At 36.1% G+C, this 20797-nt stretch overlaps 1 protein-coding gene across 1 annotated transcript in view; it reads right to left on the bottom strand.

The window, feature by feature from the left end:
- Window positions 1-20797, bottom strand: part of Sema1a (semaphorin 1a) — a 172610-nt gene that overhangs the window by 56373 nt on the left and 95440 nt on the right. Inside the window, exon 2 of the mRNA XM_028319401.1 lies at window positions 5307-5403. The gene's annotated coding sequence lies outside the window, so the exon portion shown is untranslated. The remainder of the gene's footprint in view (window positions 1-5306; window positions 5404-20797) is intronic.

Below are 20797 nucleotides of genomic sequence, written 5' to 3'. Positions count from 1 at the left end.
TGTTACAGGAAATGTATGAAATCTAGGAATTGTATACTTTTCCTAGGAAATGTATACAATTCCGAAGCTATTTAGGAAATGTATAAAATATTGCTTCAGAGATTTTTTAATACGCACATATCCTAGGAAATGTATACTTTTCCTAGGAATTTTATAGAATTCCAATATTGTATTAGGAAATGGTATTAGGAAATGTATAAAACTAAGCGGCACAAGCACGGTCGCGTGGTCGGGTGCCCCTCATCATCATCATCATCATCATCATGTCAGCCATAGAACGTCCACTGCTGAACATAGGCCTCCCGTAATGCTTTCCACATTGATCGATTGGTAGCGGCCTGCATCCAGCCCCNCCGCCACGTTCGTTGAGCGAAGAGGTACAACTTGATATGGTCTATGGATTGTTGCATCAACGCATTAGGGAGAAGGTTCCTCGTACCATGTTTTGCACATTTGGCGAATTATTAAGCGAAACCCGCCGAGTAGAGGACCTTGTAGATGAGATTCGTCCAACAGTCTCAATTAGTAGACCATCATCATCATCCACATCAGCAACACATCCTGACTTGCCTCCTTTGACGGAAAGCAAACGCCGTCCACACTGTGCGTATTGCAAGCAATACGGTCACTTGAAGGAGGATTGTCGACGGCTTGCCACACGGCAGCACTCTACCGACACTTCGGACAGGAGTCAACGACCCGGCCCTAAACCTGGGCCGTCCTCAGCGCTGACGTCGCCGCCTATTTCGTGTTTCGGGTGCGGCACTCCCGGTGTAGTGCGTTCAAAGTGTGCTAAGTGCTCAAGTTCAGTGCCTAAATCAGTGAAATCAGAGACAGTTTTTCAATCTATTGATGTTACAAAAGGTCTTGATTCACGCATGCGACCTGTAATTGACATTAAAGTGTTCGGTGAAATAGGACAAGTACTTGTAGATACAGGTGCTAAACATTCAATCGGTAGTAAAAGCCTAAGAAATCACTTAACAAATAATGGTCAATGTTTTGAAAGCATTCTAGTTGAACTAAAATTTGCCGATGGGCGTATTTGTACTAATTATGTTGATGTGGCCACGGTCAACGTTACAGTGTTAAACATAGTACTCCCAGTGAAATTTGTGATGTTGCCTGATGCAACTGAGAGTTTGCTAGGTATGAACTTTATTAAAGACATTGGCATGATACTTGACTTCAATGAGGGTACGTATTCTATTCGGAATGTACGTACAATTTTTCCGATGATATTTGAGAAAAATACAACAGATAGTAACCCTCGAGGGAAGTATCATGCCAGTCTACTCACCCCTTATGTCGGTGATTCGAATACCGCAATCGTACACGGCCGTAAGAGGGGAAGACCGCGACGCAAAGTACCGGTTGCCAAGCCATCCTCGATGTCTTCTGATGGCTTGGAGGGGGAGGATATAGCGCGCGATGTTTTACCGCGAACTGGGAGTGCTGTGATTCCCGTGACTGCCACTAGCTCGCTCCGCCGCTCGCCCCGCCTACGCACACCGCGCTCATAAACTCCGGCGCCCCTCGTCGGCCAGTCCGTCTCAGAAAGGCAAACGGTGCGCGCGTCACGAGCCGCGGGGCCGGCGCATTTTGTTTCTCACTGTTTTCTTTTGTCTTTTCTGCTTTCTAATTTGTAAAATCTACTTGTGTGTCACGTTTATAAGATTGTCTTTAGCGAATAAACCATTTAAACCTACTTATACGCCTATAATAAGCTTTTATTTTATTGATAGGAAAATCAAGTAATTCGTAATTAATAAATTTAACCTATATTTTGTTGCTGATAAGTTATAGTTAAATGACTTTGAATTTTTATTTATAACTCAATTGATTATGTCTAGCCAAATTCAAACTTGTAAATTGGGTGGATTTCAATATTTTACCAATCACTGGATTTTCCTTAATTGATTGGAGAATTTTCTACTTTTAAAACACAAGCTCCACAAAAAGGGTATGCAAGAAAACTTAAGTTAAGGGACTCTATCGTGATGCATTACTAAGGCTGGGTTGCACCAACTTACTTTAACTTTGACAAACGTCAAAAATCTATCGAAACCCATAAAAAAACCACCGGTTATCGTCAAAGTTACGGTCAAAGTTAGATGGTGCAACTCAGCCTGTTAGCAACATACGAACTGTTTCGACCCCCAAGAATCGATACGAAATCTTTTTTTATCACCCGCATTAAACACCACAGAGTTTCAAAAGCGCATTCGGAGTGCCTAATCTTGGCTGTTCCCGAACCCTCCCGATTCCTCATCCTCCCATAGAGGTTTTATTGCCTCTTGCTCTGCTTTACGCCATGACCATTGTCATGTAAATATGATTTGGAAAGAAACGCAAACTTTGGCGGGATGAATATTTCAAATTACTCGAGTTTATGTTAGGGTTGCCATATACAAATTTCCTGGATTCCTGGGTAAGTACAATATTTTGTTCAAAGCCAGGCACTCCCGGCAGGACGCACTAGATCGAACGCATAGATTGTTAGTCAGACTTTTTGAGCTGCTAACAACTACTTGTATCTTTATAGTAGCAACTTGGTTTTTTAGAATATTTAATTAAAAAATCATTACTATGGCTATATATATGTGGTTTATATGAATTAAATTAAAGTAAAGCCTTAAATTTTATTAATCTTAAAATATCTAGAAAGCATAGGTTGCTTTGTAATGAATGATGTCTATGTCTGAAGAAAACATTACGGTTGGCAACCCTAGTTTATGTCATTGTAGGCGTATGACTATACTTATGCGCTTTTTATGATCACGAGTTGAGGTGTAAAGAAAAAAGTTATTTCGTGAGTTGGCATTACTCTTGGTGACGTTACTCCAGACCAATACCTACTTAGATTTCAATATTTTTTCAAATCAAATAACTTTACCCAAATTGGTGTACAATTGTGTGACGAATTTCGTTGACGTAAATATTTGATTTAAATAAAAATTCAAGTATCTATGGAGCTAGCATGTGTTCCTGTTTAGAAAACTAGAATTGATGTAGCCTTACATTCAGACAAAAATAAATCCTATTCCGTATCCTGTAAGGACAGATTCCATTGCCTCTACGACAGAACAGGTGACATTTAGGGCCAAAAATATATCTGTGGCAATGTAAACATAATAGTGCTGTATGCAGAAATAACACCGGTCGGGCAGATGTGTCGCGGGCGGCGTGCCTCTTTTCTAGTGGTGGGACAGGGTTTGAATATCGATGGTTTGCGAAAAATGTTGATCATTGGCCCTGACAACAACTTTAATTGATAATGATTATGAGTAGCTACCTGAAATATAATTACATTGATACAGTTCTTAAATGGACAATATTGATATCACAATGTTGTCTTTTGTGGCGCTTGTACAAGAAGTGTACAGTGTAGCTCTTGACCAAACAAACAGTGACAACTTTCTTGCGCTCCAAAAGTTCGGTGCATGAAAGACAACACTTAAAACCAATGTGATAAGCAGCTGTAACTTTTCTAGTTTTAGTTTAGACTGTTTTTGTTATATTTTGCTTAAAAACAAAGTACCTATTGTTTATTTTCAACTGAATAATAATCATTGTGATAAATTCTGAATAAGGTCTTTTCAAGAACCGAGAAAAATACCTCGACATATCGACTTCGACACTATCACATCTCTTCAGCGTAATAAAATGGCGACTGTAGGCCGGCGGGCGCGAGGGGTGTTTTTAAGTCGTCTTGCCTCCATCCAAACACAAGCCAAAAATCTTTATAAATGCAAACGAGACCGCGCTATACCACACCAACGGGTGCGAGGGAGTCGGCGCTAGTGCATTCGAGTTAGCACTGCGGTCTTAGTAGATACAGCACGTTCATACTGTGGTTCGGAGTACGTACAGGAACTTCCCAACGAATTGGAGTGAAGTTGAAAAACAAATAACTAAGTATCTCATTTGAATGTATAACTTTAGTCTTTTAAAATGAAATGGGTGTTAGCACGTAAATCCGGATATTTATGTTAACGGCCTGCAAGGTGAAATGTATTCCGCGGTTAATAGGTTTTAAATTACCAAGACAGGTTTTTCTCGGGAAATATTTTGGGGTCCGTGGGGGCTAATAAACAGTATTTTTTAAGACTTATGGGCAAGGCTAGACATTACTGCAGGTGGTTAACTTTTACAGGCGTTTAAGGGTTAAACGTTGTTTGAGCGGTCTTTGTTTTAAATTACATTGCACTGTTTTCGTTGATTATACTTTGGTTAAACTAAAAGGGTACAAATGGAGGTACTTTTTGTTTAATTGCACTAAATCTTAGGTGTTTTCTTTTTCATCTTCAGGGGAAAATACTTGCTAAATTGATATTGATGAAATTTTGTTTTTGAAAAATGAAGTTTCTTGATGGAGAGTCTTACTCAAGCGGTTTCATTGTTCTTTTGTTTTGTTTTAGAAACCAATAATTTAAGTGAAGCTAATATACGAATATGAGATTGATATTATAATTCTGTAAAAAGATACACATATAAATGCAATTTATAAGTATTTGAGATATTGAGTCACAATTCAAATTCGCGGAGCTGAAGAAAATTTCAGTAGACTGTTTAATGTTGTCTCTACTTTCTCTAACTCAATAATAAATAACACTTTCAGCAAAAATATTATCATTTTCTAGACGAAAAGAAAAACATTTTCCATGATACATTTCTTAATTCATTCCACTACTGTAACTTACTGCCAACCTTGACCTTCTGTGCTCGACTACATTTTACTCCAGAACCTCTCGGGGAACTAATAATTTCAATCTAGAAGTCCCAGGAGGTACCCTGAGCATCAATATTTATGACAGTAACGAGGTAGGTACTCACCTGGAGGACGAATAATTTTCCTCTCTTAGTAATAGGTTGTAATATTAAATATTCAAGTATTTTTATAAAATCGCAGGCCTTTGGGACGTGGCTATAATGGAATGTTACGTTCGTGCTTAGAATGGCATCAATTGAGATGAATCTAGATAATATACTAATTTAAGATCTTAACTATGTGAATTATTTGATAGCTATGCTCTTACCTATTTAGTTTTGATTTGACTCAATTACTACCAATTAGATTGTTTTTAGGGTTTCTATATTTTAACACGATTGCTGCCATGTTATGTGCAAGAAAATTTGGACAAGAATAAATTGTTCAATATTTTTTTATGTTAACCTTGCATAGAGTAGAGGAGCGTTAATCAAGACTGTGTGGCTCGAGTGCTTTGCTTGGTATTAAAACAATAAATAACAGGACTTAAATTGTCACATTTTTATAATAAAAAAATTTGTAAAAAGTCACTCACCTGCCGCCGACGAGCAGATAGTTTCCATCTCTTAATAATAATCTGAAGTAGTCTGTGTGTGTTTCGTTCCCCAAAAACTTGTGCGTGTCGTCCACTCCTGTAACAACAAACAATACTTTAGAATTCAGTCAAACATAAAATTTTTAAATCAGCATTAACATTAAAAAACAATTAAATTATGCTGATTTTATTTATTTGTTTTCAACGTCATCATAGTCATCGATCAAAGTCAACGTCAAAAATATAAAAATATATAATTATAGTATTTCACTACTTAGGTGACTACAATTTATAAATCTATATTTTTATTTTATTTCAGATTTTCAGTACAATATTAGCGCAGCAAGACGGCGATGACGTGTTAATTTTTTATAATAATTTTTAATACGGTAAAATAAGTAAGTAGTTGTGTTTAGGGAGAAATAAGAATTCTTGTAATCTAGAACTAAACTAAGCATAATAATATCTGAATATGAATGGAGTTTGAAGGTACATTGAAGTAAAAAAAGTCTATTTGTTTGGAAAATACATTGGGGTATTCTTGATAGAGGGTCCTCAGCCATTGTTCATATTTATTTAGGTTTCAGCAACTCGATAATTGAGAGATATAGTTTTCTAATATCATTATTCTCTTTTTAGCTTTTTGTTTACAAATAGTAAGTTTTTTCTAAACTAGATCGTGTTTAGAATTGAGTTATACTTGACAAACGAAAAGGTTAATAAAGGTAAGTTTAGAAATCTTCGTAGACATTATGACAATTGTTTTAAAAACGATACGCGTTTTTGTAAAAACGCGTTAAAAATGGCAAATATTATTCAGAAATGTTTGTGTTTTCCCACCTCACTTCGTAAAGTACGAGTAGGTAAATTAAAAGAGCTGTGTACCGATTCCTTCAATTGACCCTCAAAAGGGGAAGGCTTAAACTTCTGTCTAAATGAGGTCTGAAATACGGGTTTAGCCCTCATTAAATCCCTATTGTGAGTTAGTCTTTTGACATTTGACTCCTATTTTTCCCGCCGAATAAATGTACACTTTACACCCTTGAACCAAGGTGCCTTTTCGCCTGTGAAACCGAACGCTTTGTGATAAGATAACAACGTTTTTGCTTTGGAATCGCGTGTTTTATTTGAGGACGACTCTATTTCAATTGTTAAGCCTTTGTATCGAGGAATTAGAATACTTACTTTCCTGGAAGTTGGAGGTTTGCGAGAGTTGTTCTTTATAAAGTACTTAGCGTTAGCTATTCTAGTCTAGCAAAATATCTATTTTGCTAGCCCATTTTTCTCAGAGATTTTTTGACGTAGGAAAAGAAAGCCTAGTTTTTCAGTAGACGGTTACAAATGAAGATAAAGATGATCTTCGTCCATGTTAAAATGATATTTAAAAAGTATTTCGTTAATACCTATTTTATCAGATCGGGATCCTCCACCAACACCTTTTGTAAGTTTCTGATTTTTATGTCTTATTTACGGGTCGTTTCTTATGCAAAAGAGTTAGCTGATGTACAGACAACAGCACATTAAGCTAACCACTGAGGCATCTTAATGGCTGTCATTTTAAACTGAAATGTACAGTCTGATGTGCTTTTGCATTGTCAGCTAAAGCTAAAGTCTTAAACACACTATATACTTTTTGCCTCGCTCGCTAATGGCACGTCTAGACATGCGGACTGGTTGTAATCTAATTGTGACGTCTCATGTAAAGACGCTAGCACATCAAGCTTAACACTGCGGGATCTTACGCAGTTGTAATAGAAGCTACTTTGCAACAAAAATGTACAGTCTGTACTTGCTGTTTTCTCGTAGTTTTGTTTTGCATTAGGAGAATGTACGCTAAGTTATTTCACAAAATTGAATCGAATTGGTTAGTCCTTCAAAGACGTTGTAATATCAAACACAAGTAAGAGATATTTTAAGTTATTGTTTTTGTTTTTCATTCATAAATTATTCTTAAGTTAAATACCATTTTGAGTTAGTACTCAAAATCTTATATGGTTACTTAGTTAATAAAGGGAGAAATTCATATTCAAAGACCCCTTCCTCTCTCTGACCTAAGCTCATTCGTCCATTTGCGACGACAGTGTGACATCTTCAATTAGATTAACACAGACGAAGTCACGTTGTCGTCGCAAATGGACTATATGCTGTGCTTCAGAGGGTCCATAATTGCTCCTACATGGAGCTTTCATATCAGGTAAAGCAATAAATGAGTGATTACTAAGTACAGTTCCTACATTCCTTACAAACTTCAGAGCGCACTTTATAATAAACTTATGTTCAAATATAGTAGAATTTGCAGTCATATCTAAAATATCCCAACATGATGACGCCCTTAAATCAAAATAATCAAATAAAGCAATTCCAACGTCCACGGATGCATATAAATGTCTGATAAAGAACATTTCGCATGATCAAAGGGCTCGGTTATGCATGAAACAATATTCGTAAAACCTACAAAGTTTCCTGTTTGGAAATATGTGAAAAAAGTCCAGAATATAAAGGCCACAGTTTATTTAACGATTCCGTATGTTTTTAACCGACTTCATTTACATACTTTATAAAGGACAAAAAAGTGATAAAAATGTACTCTATAAAGGACAAAAGTGGCAGTAATTCTGTGTAGTTTAAATTAAATTAAATCAACAAAACCCAGATAAGGAGTTTAAGTGACAACTATTTTCTTAAAATCCTAAGCTAAGCTAAATATTTGCAACCAATTTGAGATAAGAATAATTCTGCAACCTCAACGTGACTACACTGATGTTTGTAGAATACCTAAATATCTAAAGAGAAAGTGTATTTCAGGTTCAGAAGAAGAAAGAAACATCGGACTAGCTTGATAACTGGTCCGATGTTTCTTTCTAAATAGTGGTTGTTTTGACTTTAAAATTGTTATCAACCTACATTATCCATTATAATTACTAGTTTAAAGAAATTTAAAAATATTAAGTTCAAAGAATACTATTTTCCAAAGACTTAGTCTGAAATGAACATTTTATTATTGAAACTAGCGTCGTATAAAGGTAAAATGGAGATAAGGAGTTATTTATACGTTCTGGGACATCCTGTATATCGATGGGTGTCATCACAGCATAATAATAAAAGGCTCAAGTACTCGATAAGGGCCGGAGGACCGTGGACCCACGTCGTTGAGAATAAGTCGACAAGTCAAAGTGGGAGGCGTGTAGATAAAAATAAGTAACAAAGCCTTCTTACGTCATATATAGTTCAGTTTAAATACTATACTTTGTATGTAAGTAAAGTAAGTAACGTGTGCAAAGTAATTTGCTATTCGTAGCATTTGTTTAGTGCTGCAACAAGTAGGGCGCCAAGTTTTTCCCGCAGGTTAAATACTTGCAATTTACTATTTTATTTTTTGATTGTGTGATGCATTGTAGGTAATTCAATAAAGAGTTAAGTTAAAAACAGTCTTCAAGTGATTTGTGTTTCACAAGACAGAAAAGTGGCTTGTAAGAGATTTTACGCTCACTTTTCTGAATAAAAAAACGTATTTAAAACTTGGTTCAAACTTAAGTATAGGTTCAAGTTAGTAATTTATACTTGAGAATCGTTTCCAAATAGCACCATAAAATAAATTAAACTTGTTTAAGTTGCCCCAACCAGGCATCAAACCAAACCACAACTGCCACAACCCAACTGACCTGCAACCGCACAAAGCATCGCATAACAAAAGAAATGAAACAAATAAAATATGGACAATAAAGTTAAGTGGGGCCCCCTAATCGAGCTCGGTGGGTATTCAAAAACTAATTACCGTGACGTCATTAAAATGTATGCTACGATCCGCCGCAAATTAACGGGGGTAGGAGGGTTATTTTTTAAATTGGCACACGGATTTTATAACAAAGAGGAATTATACCTACCGTTTAATATTTATGTAAGACCATGTATTTACCGTAAAGCATGATATATGGTTTTAACACATTGCGGTCCGCAGTGAAAAGGTCAAATTCATTCAAAAACACAAAACTAAAATGATGAGTGCGTTTTATTTATTTTTTGTCGTTTAAAGATGGATGTAGACAGATTTATTAACACAAAAAAAACGTTAAAATAAGTTTGAAAAATTGGGAGTTTAATAAAAAATAAGTCTATTTCAGACGGTTTAAAATTTGCTCCTTATTGACATGCCACAGCTCATAACTTTAATACCACCCTCGACTAATCTAAACTCACACATGAAACACCATGTCAATTGCCATGCAGTGCGCAGTGCACACGGTCCCAGCGGGGTCGTTCGGTCAGCGGGGCAGTGTGCACCCCGCTTTACAATTACATAAATCTACCAAAAGGCTAATTAAAACGAGAATGTGTATAGCATGTTTTATAAAACATTCGAGTTTTTAATTAAAAGGTCACGCTGATTAATGGCATGCCGAAAATTAAAAAGTTTTTATTTATTAAAGCGCAATATGTTATGTAAGAATCTAGATTTTAGTAATTAATTGGCATTGTTTGAAGCCTATTAAGTAAGATAGGTATACATAAATAAGTACGCTATAGATGTTAATCTGCTAATAAGCCTGAATTCAGTTGCCCAAGTCTTATTTAATTAAGGACTTAAAACAAATAATAGAACTGATTGCAAAACTAAGTATGAACGAGTTGAATAAGTCTCTACTTACCATGCTATTTTAAATTGAATATCATTTCATTGCTTGGCTGCAAAACATGCAAGTTAAAATATTTTCAGCACGTAAATCTCTTCGAAGTACGGACGAAGGCACATCAAGCTAAATATTGTAACATCTTATGTGATTGTGATAGGTGCGTTTTTTCAACAAAAATGCGTACCCTGATGTGCTCGACTGTACCATCCCCAACACTACTGGATGCCAGCAAAATGGCGCCCGTACACGACCGACCTTGTATTATTCGACCGTACATTTTCAGATGCATGTTGAGCAAAATGTATTTTGTTGTTGATGAATTTGAGAAATCTCCACATTACTTGTTGGATTTAAATTTATGGAACGTACGATTTATTTATGGTTATCATGATTAACTGTTTTTATTGCTGTAGATTATTGGAAAATGTCACCAAATCACATAAATTACATAATGAAATTGGAAATTAGAGTTTATTAATCAGAGATTCGTGGACCACGTGGAAATCTTGGGTCTGTAAGTACATCTTAGTAGGTCTCCTATAAAAAAATAACTTGATGGTTCTAATCGGCTTACATCATTTTGTTCGGTAACTTTCGTTTTTGTTACCCGTTTCTAACATATTAGGTAGGTACTTATAATATATAAAGATGAAAATAGGCATGGTTTTTACTCCTTTTTAGGTGCTACGTCAATTGCGAGCGATATAATTTGTCGCCGAGCTAAAGAAACTTAGATAAAAACTCGCGCCGCCATCTTAGGCTTACAGTTGGGAACTTCTGACGCAATTGATAACCTGGCTTATGGGTGTTTGTGACTGTGACGTCATTGTATTTGATACCATCTTTTATCAGTACAATATTATATACTATCCTAGTAATATTATAAAATGTGAAAGTGAGGATGGATGGATATTTATATCAAACTCTTTCCCGAAAACTACTGCGAGATTTTATCTGGTCAATATTTACGTTGTCACACCTAAACCATTGTTTGAATTTTAGTTATAGAGACAGATTTAACCCTAGTGAAGAGTAGGATAAATATTGAAAAAGCTTTCAAGGCGTTAGGAAATAAAGTTTTCTATGGGGATAATAATTTTGAAGTAGAGTTCTTTATTAAGGTTAATGTGAAATAGAGAAAACTTGTAGTAAATATTATACAGTTGTGTTAGGTGACGCACTATCGCGGAGCGAGGGCGCGAAGATGATCCAAACGCACCCTCGCTCCGGCGACGGCGGAGGGGTCAGAGGAGGCGACAGTATGATCGCGTCTAGTTTCTTCTCCTCGGTGATGGCCAGCGGGCCGGGGGCGCCCTCGTACACAGGCCATCACCACCGTCGGATGGGAACAGCTGTGTGCTCCAAGCTGCTCGCTCCCGTCGCCCCCCGTCCTGGGGAGCCTGTAGGGCCCGCCGTGTAGGCGGGAAATCGCCGGGAGGGACTGTGGTAGTGAAAGATTTGTCCGGAATCCCACAGTTCTTTCCCACTTAAGGCGAATGACGGAGCACCGGGGTCTTTTTAGTAGGTATGCCTTGTCCTGCTGACTTGGTGAGCCCCACATAACCTACCCTGTCCCCGTAGGGTAGGTATGCATTTCAATGCATTTTTTCCCCTAAAAAAAAAGAAAAAAAGGTGACGCACTATAGAAATGTGAAATCAACAGCTGAACAAAATTTAGTCTTTAGTGTTTTCATAAAACTTTGTGATATGCTAATAAATAAAGGTATTATTAATTACTTAATACCCCACCCTTGAGATTTTCAGTTAGTCAGCAAAACCTTATAGTTTCCCTGCCCATTACTCTTAATTAAAATAAAGTTAAAACTAACACTATTTCACCACCAACAACTTCTAATGTGTTCTAGCACGTGGTGATAGGGTTTAAAATTGTATGATCTAAACTACCCTTGACCTAGACTAGTGGCGACCTCTAACGGGTGCCGTAATGAGAGTTGATAATTAGTTTTAAAATAACCGAAACTCGATTAGATAACTCCGCAAAAGTTTGGCAGTAATTTTAACCATGTGCTTTTAACTGGTATAGTTGTGATTGAATAATTTTACTGCAGTCAGAATTATTAGAATAAAAAGTTGACTTTGCCAAAGTTCTAAGTTTTGTAGACTTCATAAAATAGTGCTGTATTTTGTTCAATATTTAATTATGAAATAACAACGTTAAATTGATTTTGAGAACGTCTGTTCAGTGGTGTATCAACAGCACCTCTTAATGAAATAAAAAAAACTTCCATAGTAGCTTTCGCTTTACATAAAGTTTAGAAACCACTGATATTAGTCAAAAATACGAAAAATATATCGTTTGCCAGAAAAGATCTGCTTACAAGAACTAAAACTGAAAATTCCAGACTTCCCTTGTAAACACCCTGTATAGTTCCAGCTTAATGTTTTATTTGTGAGTTAGTGCTAACAACGCGGCCAGGCTGTCAGGAAGTACCTAAATTAGATCTCAGATAGTTGCCATGATGCACTCGCTTTATCTGCGGAAATTAACTTCACCCACCCTGTATGAGTTAAGAGTTAGCAAGGAGTTTTTTCTTGGAAGCGCGTTCGCTTGAAATATGTTGTATGCATGTTTTTATTAATATTAAATTTTATTTTGCCGCAACCAACAGAATCGAATCCGCAAAGTTCGAATTGTATTTTCGATATTGTTTACGACAATCGTTTTATTAGCAGCATGTTATTAATTAAATACCACAAAAGGTCAGATACAAATATTTTTGAAGTTTTATTGTTTATGATAATACAAAGAAAAGTAGAAGAAAACTTTTGTATAGGTATAACCTTTGGAATAGTTCTGAAAGTTTAATATAAGATTTATTTTTATTTTAGTTCTGAAAGTTGTTTTTCAGGCGGCCTATCTACAAATGTTTTAAAGGTTTCTAAGATTATAATAATAATAGTTTTGTACTAACTACATAGAACATTTCATAGTTAAATAAGACTTCCATNACTTTTATAAAAAGAATCTTAGAAACTTCAGAACCTTAAAAAAGGTACCAGCTTTAACATCCTTGACCGAGTTTTCATCAGAACGAATTGCAGTCTCAAGAAAAAGCCGAAAGAATGACCGGATTGGCCTCAATTACGAACTCTGATCGCCGCGACAGGAGTTAAAACTTTTTTCACTGTTCGAAGTCGAACACGCATCGCGGAGGAAATCTTTCTTCGCGAATTCTTCGGCCATACTTGAGAATGTTTTATGGGTTGCTCAGGGCGCAACGAGATTATTTTCGGGAAAGCTGAGGAGATAACTCGTTTTATGGTAGCTGATATTGTTGCTTATCATTTTATTAGTGGTTACACGGTATTTGGACCGTGACGTATGGGATATTTTAATGTAACTTTAGAGTAAACAAAAATAGAAGATGTGAATATAACTGACTTTCAGTCGTTTATATCTTGTATCAGTAATTATTAGTACTTATTAATACGTACTATTTACTTCTTTGACCACCCTCATTTAACGAGATTCTGGTCACTTTTGGGTATGCGTATAACTCCATAGCTCTATAATAATTTGTACATTTGTAAAAAAATACTGAGGTAATTAATACGTTTATAATGAAAGTCACTTTATTGACCCCGTAATGTATCGACTGACTAATTATGTGTCGCTAAACATGTTTGCACAATAATATCGGGTTACAAAGTTTGTTTACGAGCCGCTGAGCCCTTTGGTCTGGCTCGTAAGCCTGCCCAAAAATAATATATCGGTTACACCCAATTTGTGCTTAGAATGTGTGTTAATAAGAACGTGTTGTTTTTAACGCTATCACCTAACGATATATGAACACTTTATGTTAGGAACGTAAATTTTTTAATTTTATGATTATTATTTAAGGTTTGTCACAATTAAATAAAGGGTTTAGAATTATAGGTAGCATATTAACCTAATTTAAAATAATAACCATGATTTTTGTAATTGAGAAATAGGGTCAATAATCCTATTGTAGAGCTAGCAAAACGAGTCCTATGCTCAAATCATGATGCAATAAAATAGGCTGACGTTCAGAAGCTGATAAGTCCCCGACCCTCCCACCCTCCACTAATATCAAGACAGGACCCCTCTTACGCATTAAATCAGCAACACGCCTTACAAGGTATTGTCCCGTTGTCATGCATTCAAGTATTGTTCACCCCCTAGCAATATAATTGAAAAAGAAACCAAGCTTTTCTATTGTTCATAATATACCTACCTCCTGTCCTGATCACCCCTCGTACTAGTACTACTACAGGTACTACTCATAGGATATCAATTAAAAATGACTATTTTTCAGTAAGTAGTATTTTTTGCGGTGAAAATACTTTCGCAATATCTATTATTATTTTTACAAAATTTTGTGGCTCAGAATGTTTTTTTGTATTCTTAAACAGGTTAATATGAAGTAGATTTTCTTTTTTTTTTTTTTACAAAATTGTAAAGTTTCATAATGAAATTCAAAAAATAGCATCTGAACAGTTAAGAGATCAAGAAATTATTTTGAGGTGTTAGTTATTCGTTACCCTTTATCTAGGTGTGAGTGACTTATCAAATGACAAAGCAATTTATTATTTTTGTACAAGTTTTCTGACGTTATATTTGTGTAAATGGTAACAATACATTACAGAATACTCTGATCATTATTATATATTGGTCCTAGGGTGGATTTCAGCGATCACCTTTAAGGGCACCTCGGTTTTTCGGGATATTGTGTTGTAAAAAGGCGATAACGTACGAGCGTCGTTACCATGGGATCGCCATGAGCATTAAGCCTAACGAGGTCGGGTACAAAGTGTCCTGCCGACAATAGGTGCCTTTACCTTACAGAGCTGACATATTGTCCCTTTCAGATAATTTGTCCGTGAAGGTATCTTGCAGTTATTCCCTTTTACAGGGTATCTTGGTACTTTTGTAGGGAAGCGGGGACTTGCTATTCCCAAGTTAATACTCATTGTGACCATATTTTTTAAGCTTTTTGGGAATCAGCTTTTTGTTATAAATCAAATAATTTTCCATTGTTATGTATGTGACTCTTAACGGTTAAAGATATAAAGTAAATAGGATTATGAGAGATGATTTAATGTGGGTTGGCTTATAATAAAGGTTGGGAATGTACCAAAAACCTGCGCCGAAAGAATGTCTTTGTATGAAATCACTTTGTCACTTTTTAAAATATGCCAAATATCTGCTTACTTCAAACAGACTGAAGTGAATTTCGCTGTTTCACTGAGGTATTTGGGGAATATTCTTTTGCAAAAAGCACTAGTAATGTTATTTCAGCTCGGAGGTAAAAGGTATGAAATGTTAATGTACTCGGTCCATTATTGTTAGCTTTTTGAAAATAACTCCTCTGTGTTATAGTGGTAAATCCGCCTGTCTCAGAGCCCGAAATCCCGGGTTCGATTCCTAGTACTTATGGGAAAAAAATCTGCTCGATTTGGTTGATGGTGGTTGGTGGGGCTTGATCTTAGTCCGCTGACTAGCAGCCATCATCTAAGTCTGTCGCCATTTGAAAAATTTTAGCATTTGTATTTCGACAGTTGGATAGCTAGTATCCTTTCACCTTCGGCATGATCATAACTTTCCAACGGGTAAAATGCAAGCCAACAATTTCGTTGTTGGTTTAAAAACTTCTTCGTTCGTTTGATTAAACTTTAGCACCAACTCTAAGCAATCTGGAATACATAACTGATGCAACCGCGTGCGCACTTCCTAATGAAGACAGATACAAACTAAACTAGTTCCCCGTTTTTATATTGTTCCCTTCAAGAAACTCGCGTAACAAGATTTTAACGATAATAAAGTGGGTTAGCGTTCTTGCTATCTTATTTGCGGGTTGTATTAGTTTTTCCTGACAATCTGTGCCATTAAGTTTGTTTATGCTCTCATTCGAGATGCGAAGGTTTTAGGGCCAATTCTGGGGTTAATTAACTGCTAGGTATATTTATAGGGAAGAGTACTATGGTCTCCTCTGAAGGAATATATCTAATCTACTTTTACAGTCATAGAATTACTACTCTAGGTGAATTTATAGCTCATTTAGCTAGAAGTGGATTTACTAAATAGTCCATCGGTCGACGGGGATCAACATTCAACATGGCGTCGTCTGGGCGTCGTCGGCAGCCTTTGGACTTTGAGCTATTGCCACTATTACTATAGCCGTATACTATAGTAAGAGGCTAATGAATATTATTGTAAGTAAACTAAAAATTGTGAACTCCGTCAGTCTATAACGTAACTAGATTTCAATCTAACCTTCCGTTAGTTTATAATCTGACGCGTTACTCTAAATAGCTATGACTGACTTTACTCCCTGGTGACATTGAGGTTTGAGTCCTCTAAAATAACATGCGCTAATTGCATTATTCTAGTCTAAACCTGAGTTCCTAGAAACGATTTACTAAAAGCGTAACTAAATCTAGATTGGCTCGATTTACATGTGTCGATTTTGTCTCTATGTGCCATTTGGTGAGTACCTGCTTTGAGCGTACATGTATCTTGATACAGTTTATCCTGCCATTAGCCAAGGGTTTGATACACACGGTTTTGCGGTTCATCGAACATTTTCAACTTTTTACGTAAATAAGAAAGCATTTTTATGCATAACAAGGCAGATATTTGACCACAATCGCACAACTCTACTAGGTCTGTATCGTAATCGTGTGTTTCATTTGATACCTCATAATATTTGAATAAATTATGTTTTTAAAGTTCCTAAAGCGGAGTGTTCTTGAATCGTGTACGCACGGGATAAGTTCTACTGTAACACTGTGTCTGAACCACGGTCTGAACTGTGAGTCTAAAATTTACGTATGTTAAGCTTCGTACAGAAACTGAATAAAGAGCCCAAGTTAAGCAGATACTTAGTTTTCTCAAGACTATTTTTATGGCGCAGGACAAGGCATTTGACTAACTATCGTTAAGTGAGATGCAGCTTAATGCAGCTTATACCTCTTGTTTTAAAGATGTCTGGATTATGTGTTCGGGAAAGACATCAGCAATTTCAGTCCTTAGCTGTGACTGTTTAATAGTTGATGAAAGTTAATGAAAGTTCATAAAAATAAATTAGGTTAAACTCGTATGCTGGCAAATCCACCTGGCAGTATTGCTCATTAGACGGATCTGGTTCTTGCAGAGCCGAGTTTAGACAGAGCCAATTATTAAACTTAAGTGCAGCTAAGGGTTTCAATTCACTTCACGAGCTACCTCAGCTAAATTCTGTGCTGCTCCGACACAGTACACTTTTGGTAGGTAAGTTTATGTGAGAAAGATATTTTAAGAGGTATACATTTAGTTACACATCTGTGCATCAGAGAGAACATCTAGGCAAATATTGGCATCATGTCTATTTAATTGTAAAAAAAATTACAGACTGTAGGTACTTTCGTTCAGTAACCTTCTGTAGAAGTTAACACCCATAGACACAAATATCAAACACGTGTTACACTGGCGTTACAGTGGTGTTACAAGAGCAATTAAAACACATATTTCCTTTAATCTTATTATTTAAGAATGAAGCATACGGGAATGAATGATGACTTTTCATTACGAAAATACTTCATTCATTCCCGTTACTAACTAGCAAACGAGTATACACCAAACAATATTTCAGTAGATACCAGGATAAATATTTAGAAATGAAATATTAAAATAGTCCTAAATTAANTCCATCGGACGACATTCAACATGGCGTCGTCTGGGCGTCGTCGGCAGCCTTTGGACTTTGAGCCACTATTACTATAGCCTTATGCTATGGTAAAAGGTTAATGTTTATATTATTGTATGTCAACATAAAATTGTGAACTCCGTCAGTCTATAACGTAACTAGATTTCAATCTAACCTTCCGTTAGTTTATAATCTGACGCGTTACTCTAAATAGCTATGACTGACTTTACTCCCTGGTGACATTGAGGTTTGAGTTCTCTAAAATAACATGCGCTAATTGCATTATTCTAGTCTAAACCTGAGTTCCTAGAAACGATTTACTAAAAGCGTAACTAAATCTAGATTGGCTCGATTTACATGTGTCGATTTTGTCTCTATGTGCCATTTGGTGAGTACCTGCTTTGAGCGTATGTATCTTGATACAGTTTATCCTGCCATTAGCCAAGGGTTTGATACACATGGTTTTGCGGTTCGTCGAACATTCTCTACTCCGCTATGTATACGAGACGAGAGAAGTCGGTTAAAATAAAATGGTATTTAACTCTTCGATATTTTTGTCAATTTTACTATCTGGTCTGTACCTCAAGGCCTTTTATTTGATACCTCATAATATTATAATTATGTTACTTATTTGAAGTTCCTGAAGGATCCTATTAAACCGAAATTAGAGTATTTTTGGATCGCAATTAAGATCTGCTGTGATATTTTGATGTCTGAACTGTGTGTATCTGAAATTCACGTTAGCTAAGCTTCGTGCAGAAATGGGATAAAGAGTCAAATTAAGCAGATTTTAGAAGACTGTTTCTTTGGTGCAGAACAAGGCATATGCAGTCAAGTTAGTCAGTACTAACGTTAAGTGAGATGCAGCTTAGGGTAGTATCTGCATACCTGCACAGTAAATGCATAGAATAGTACCTAATTAATATTCACTCTTGCCTTGAAATGTCTGAATTATGTTCGGGAAAGACATCAGCATGTAGCGAATAATTGTAACTGTTTAATAGTTGCCGTTTTTACTTCACAAAAATTAATTAGGTTCTACTCGTATGTTGGCAAATCCACCTGGCAGTATTGCTCATTAGACGGATCTGGTTCTTGCAGAGCCGAGTTTAGACAGAGCCAATTATTAAACTTAAGTGCAGCTAAGGGTTTCAATTCACTTCACGAGCTACCTCAGCTAAATTCTATGCTGCTTCGTCACAGTAAAGTTTTAGTAGGTAACTTTATGTGAGAAAGATATTTTAAGAGGTATAAATCTTGTTACACATCTTTTAGGCAAATATTGGCATTGTATCTATTTAATTGTAAAAACAATTTAACAGACTGTAGGGACTTTCATTCCCCTTCTGTAGTGTCAAGTAACATTAATAGTCACAAATATCACACAGGTGTTACACTGGTGTTACAAGAGCAATTAAAACACAATTTTCTCTAATGTTATTATTAAAGAATGAAGCATACGGGAATAAATGAAGTGTTTTCATACGTAGGTAACTAGCAAACGAGTATACACCAAACAATATTTCAGTAAGTACCAGAATAAATATTTAGAAATGAAATATTAAAATAGTCCAAAATTACGCTTGAAACATAATGTTTTTAATAAGTCATTATGTACCGAGCTCCTTAAAAGCCTCATTAACTCATTGAGCAAACATTTTATAAATATACCGTACAAAATTCTCATTCTCAAGTGATTTGTTTCCCGTTCAGAAATTTCATGAGAATTCCCCTGGCTTCTCTGGGGACCTTTGAGTATATTTTAAGATTAATTTATCCATCGATCGGTCCTTTTGTGAGCTTATCGTAACGACCTCCCAGCTCCTTGGGCTTTAGCTTACAAAACGTGAAGCTCGCCACGGTACGGTAGGTACGAAAATTTTGGGTTTCCCATTTATAAAATATCGTATGATTTATTTATTGTCATGTCCTAGTAGACCTTTTCATTTCTTTTTAGGAGTTCTAATTACACATAAAGAAAACGCAAGGGGTTTTTATTACGTACGAGTAGGTCGAAATGAAGTTTAGCGTAAATTGTTTAGGATTTTTGATGTAAACGGAATGCTGTTACAGGTTTAGGTAAAGGTGACAAAATTTCTTGCCACTTCTAGCCATCAATTCCTCATTTTGCCGACATTTGGTAGATCGAATTTCAAGGGGTCTTTTAGAAGAATAAATCATTGGTTTTATGGCCAAGCAATCATTATCTTCTGCAGTCGTAAAACATATCAACTGTTTGCTTGTTTACGAATTATTGAATGTAAACATTATACCTACTGCACTTCAAATACTGGTGTTACCAACGGTATAAAGTACTTATCTCAGGTCATAATTCTTGCAACCAAGTGTGCTGTGCCAAGTGGCTAGCTGTCGGGCGAAATTGATCGAGGTTGGCCCAACGTTGGGCGGCGAGACATCGATATCTGTCGGTTGGCCAACCTACCTACTATATCTGTGATCATACTATACCTAGATACTGATAATATCAAAGTTGTGACTGAGTTTGTTGCGGCGCTTCTTTTCAGCACTTATCAAATGTTGGTCTCGAAGCGCTGGTAGGGTAAAAAGAATATTTGACGATAAGTAAGCCTACTATTTAATAGTTTACTCTATACAAATAAAGAAATTTTTGACTTTGACTTTGTTGGTTTACCTCGATGATCTTATCATTTCTTTTGCAACCGGCGAAGAATAAAATTCGGTGTTGATGTAAATAGATCTTGCAAATTCTAATACTATTTATGAGAACTCTACGCTTATCTACAAAATAACGAGTTGGTAGGTCCTGCATTGTTTAACTTCTATAGACTTAAGTAGAAAGGTTTAGCACTCCTTAAAGTCAATGCGGAGTCTTAAGCAGTTGTAATAAGAACGAATTTGCAACAAAAATGGGTAGACTAATTTGCTGTCCATCTGTACTTAAATATAAACCATTCTTGAATTTAAGTACCTATTAGATATAAATTCAAGAATCACAATCCCTAAAATATTTGTGAAAAATGATCTTTAAACATCCAGGTGAAATTATAAATCATCAATGTGATTCAATGGCCTTTTTATTGGCGCCCTGTCAGGTGGACGAATTTATAGCGTTCCCAACGTACGGAATGAACGTTTTGGACGTCAAAACGTTAATAATTTACGTTACCGTGCGATGCAACGTGACGTGTCAGAGATTAAAGGGCTCGTTTGG

This window comes from Ostrinia furnacalis, unplaced genomic scaffold (genome assembly GCF_004193835.3).
Source record: "Ostrinia furnacalis isolate ACB-3 unplaced genomic scaffold, ASM419383v2 OfSCF7182, whole genome shotgun sequence".
Lineage (NCBI taxonomy): Eukaryota > Metazoa > Arthropoda > Insecta > Lepidoptera > Crambidae > Ostrinia > Ostrinia furnacalis.
Note: the sequence above shows the minus strand (reverse complement) of the source record. Positions and strands in the feature narration are given on the sequence as shown.